This window comes from Morus notabilis, unplaced genomic scaffold, assembly GCF_000414095.1.
Source record: "Morus notabilis unplaced genomic scaffold, ASM41409v2 Scaffold306, whole genome shotgun sequence".
In the NCBI taxonomy this organism is placed as follows: Eukaryota; Viridiplantae; Streptophyta; class Magnoliopsida; order Rosales; family Moraceae; genus Morus; species Morus notabilis.
The window spans coordinates 407,846-412,157 of NW_010359946.1; positions in this window are offsets into that span (position 1 = coordinate 407,846).

Sequence of the window (4,312 nt, forward strand, 5' to 3'; positions counted from 1 at the left end):
ATATATATATATATATATATATATATTCAACCACTTCTGAAAAATACTAAAGGATACTATTCAAATTCCAAAAAAAAAATCAGAAAACAAACATATAACATTTCATAAAATTCAATGATATTTTATTTTTAGATATTTTTAAACAGTAGGATTAATTTTAAATTTGATCCCAAAAAATAAAGGTTCTCTCATTTTATTCTTTACAATTTTGAAAAGCATAAACCGGGCTCTTGAATATTTCATAAGTCACAACTATAGTAGTTCTTTCAATGAAAAGTCATTTTTTTGTTTTACGATTTTTTTAAATATGAACGAGTTTATTCATTATTGTTTGATAAAGGACAATCCAGTAAATTTAAATAAAATTGATTTTTATATTTATTTAAAAAATCGTAAATTGTTTATTGCTCTTGCCCTATGTGCCGCATTCTCTTTTACTTGTAACCTCTGCATCGTTATCTCTCGTTATTTCTTATTACCAACTAATCACCCAGTCCACACTCCACATATGATTAAAACTATTTAAAAATTAGCATTTCATTAACGAAAATATTAGCGTGCGTTTAGAGTAAGAATTTGTGGCATAGTTCGGCTAATGGTTCGTGACTCATTACAGTATTTTCTCTTATAAAAAATATACACAAATTAAAAATAATTCTAAATCATGATTTTAAATCCATAAACCAAATGTCTTATTAAAGTTTTAAATTATAAAAATTAGGGGGCCTAATTTTATACCCTTTCAAATTATACGTGCCAAAATAGGACAATCGATATTCTTTGGGCCCAAATTTATAATTACTCAAGCCAAGTAGACGTGAGTGCTGGAACTTCGCCGGCCCGAAGCCTGAATTTTTCAGGCTCGGGCGGGCTGGCCCATATGCTGGTCTGTTCAAAGTTTAAATTCAGGCTTGGATAGCCCGAATTTTGTCACCACGCCGGAGCTCGCCGCCGTGTAGCCACCTCCAACCGCCGTCCGCCGGAGTTTTTTTTGAATTTTTCCGGCCAAGCCCGACCCGCCCGAAAAAAGTTCAAAAAAATGACCGTTGTGCCCGACCCGAAACCCAAATTTTGCCTGAAATCCCGACTTGCCCGAATGCCCGAAAACCCATCAAACGGCTACTTTTTTGCCCGTTGCCGCCCGGACCCGACCCGCCAAAACCTTACTAGCCGTTGCACCTCCGAAAATTTTAAAAAAATATCAATTTTTTAACCCAAAAATTTCCCTATAAATACCCTTCATCCTCAACACATTTTTCTCACTCAAACTCTCTCAATCCCTCTCAATTTCTCTCAATCTCTCTCAATTTCACTCAATCTCTCTCGATCTCTCAAATCTCTTTCAAAATTTGTCCAAAAACAATCACATTATCCTAAAGCTCTCTCTCTCAAATCGCTCTTATTTTTTTTATAATGGATCTTTTTGGTTATAGTGGTATTCCCGTTGATGCCCAACACAACATGGAAAGTGGGAGTGGAGAAGCGGCGAGTGCTAGTGCGACTGTGTCTGCAAGTGTAGCAACCTCTAGGAGGAAATGCAAGCGCACCTCGACAGTTTGGGATCACTTCGACATAATTGATGAGATCGACAATGAAGGTAACACTAAACATATAGCTCAGTGTAAATATTGTTTATCTAAATTACAAGGTGACACTATTCACGGCACTACACACTTGAGAAGACACTCTGAAAAGTATCTTCAAAAGTTTAGCCAATCCGGCGGATCCGAACTCCGTCAAGCACAATTGTCTTTTGATCGCACAACCGGTGGTCTAACCACTTGGAAATACGATTCGCAAGTAGATCGTATGGAAGTTGCACAAATGATAGTTGTTTTAGATCAACCACTTAGTTTTGGAGAGCATCCTAATTAGCAACGATATATTAAGGTTGTACATAATCCTAATACACAATTCACTTCAAAAACTACTCTTAGGAAAGATTTATTAAAATTATTTAAAAAAAGAAAAAGAAGCATTAATAAACCTTTTACACTCGACTAGCGGGTGTATTGCGTTAGCGGCAGATATTTGGTCTGCCGTTGCCAATAAAGATTATTTAGCTGTAACCGGTCATTACTTTAAAGGATTTGATTTAGATAAAAGAATATTATGTTTTAAATGTGTTCTAGGATCACATAGCGCGGATTTAATATATAATATAATTTTAAATGTAATTGATGAATTTAGACTAAGAGATAAAGTAATGGCTATAACATTAGATAATGCTAGTGCCAATACAAAAGCAATTGAATTCTTTGAAAATGATTTAAGTTTATTTGGTGACGGTACAATTTTCCACCAACGTTGTGCATGTCACGTAATTAATTTAATCGTTAAATCTGGTTTAAAGGAAATGGGTAATCACATTAAAAAAATTAGAGATAGTCTTGCATGGATTCAAGGTAGTAACCAAAGACAAGAAGATTGGTTTAGGTTCTTACAAGCATTAAATATACCTCCTAGAGTATTAGCGTTAGATATGCCTATAAGATGGAACTCAACTTACATTATGCTTCAACAATGCATCCCCTATAAGGATGTCATAACAAACTATATGTGTGTAAAATTAGGAGTATGACATATAGAAGAATTTGATGGGTAAATTGTTGAAGTTTTGTATCAATTTTTAGGTAGGTTTTATGAAGTTACTCTAAAACTTAGTGGAACATACTACCTAACATCACCTTTAGCTTTAGGTGAACTTTTAAGAATTAGTATTTTATTTAGCGAATATAGGGATGACCCAATCCTAGGAGTTCCTATTCATTCTATGGAAAAAAATTTTAAAAATAGTGGTCTAAGTTGCCTTTGTTGTATGGTTTAGGTACTATTTTTTATCTTAGATTAAAATTAGAATGTTTAGAAAGTGGTTTAGAAAACTTAGGTGAATTTTTAGGCATCAATTGTTTGGACCAATATCCAATAATAAAGGAAAAAATATATTCGATCTATAGTAAATATGAGATTAGGTTTAGAGTACCTCCTAGAGTACAAGAACCGCAACAACAAGACAAAAATCCGCATTCATCCTTGAATGTTTTCGGGTTGAAGAAGAAGAAGAAGACAACTCAAACTGAAGCTGTGAGTGAATCTTCATCAACAAGTGGCAGTGGCAACGGCGGCGGCAGCTTCAACGAGCTTATGGCGTACCTCAGTGAAGGCTTAGTAGTCGATGGTACGTCAGAATCGTTTGACTTAGTTCAATGGTAGAGGGCATGGGCATTAACTTGGCCAATCCTAACTCGATTGGTAATGGATATATTTTCGATCCCAGTCTCCACTGTTTCATCCGAACAAGCCTTCAGTACGACATGAAGAATACTTTAGGAACGCCAGAATGCATTGTAAATGGATATTGTTGAAGCCTTGGTTTGCATTAAGGATTGGGATCGGGCCGATCAACGTCTACAGGATACAATTTCGCCGACAAGCCAAGAATGGATCGATGAATTTAATCGATTAACATTTAATTTTGAAGACGATCCTTCAGCTTCAAATTAAATTGTAAATTTGTAATTTGTAAATATGTATTTACTTTTGACATTGTATTTATAATTGTATAACTTTGTAAGTTTGTAAAATTTGTAATTCGTCACAAAATGATTGCACTATTTTTTTCTTGCCAAGTTTTTATCCCAATTGAGTTTTTCTTGATGAGGTTTTTAACGAGGCAATCATGAATTATAAATTTAAAAATTAATAAAGAAATAATTTTTTTATATAGTTCGTGTGTTCATTTTAAATTTCAAATTGTAGTGTATATATATATATATATATAAATTTTAACACAAAATAACTTAATATTAAAAAAATTTTAAAAATTCAGGTTTTTCGGGCGGGTTCGGACGGCCTAGCCGGGTTAGGGCCGCCTAATATAAGCCCGCAGCCCGTTCAAGGTGAAATTCAGGCTCGGGTGGGCGGTCTAAATTTCTCAGGCGGGTTGAGTTTAAGCTCGGATAAAAATTTAGGCTTTTCAGACGGTCGCAGGTGACCCGTCCAAAGTTCGAGCACTAGACGTGGTGATAAACATGAAAAGAAAAACCAAAAACTGCCGTGCCCCGTCCAAGTAAGGGACCCACAGATTTCATGTTATCCCTATCCAACCACTAACCCGACAGCAACCGCGGGTCCCACGTGGCCCACATCCGTTATTCTATATACCAAAATAGTTGGGCCCCAACTAAACTGCACGAGTTTATGTTTATCCTAAAGACTTTGTTTTCTCTCTCTTTTTCAGTTTAATCCACACCCGAAAATCTTTTCTTTTCAGTTTTCTTTCACCCCTAACAGATTTCATAATATATATATA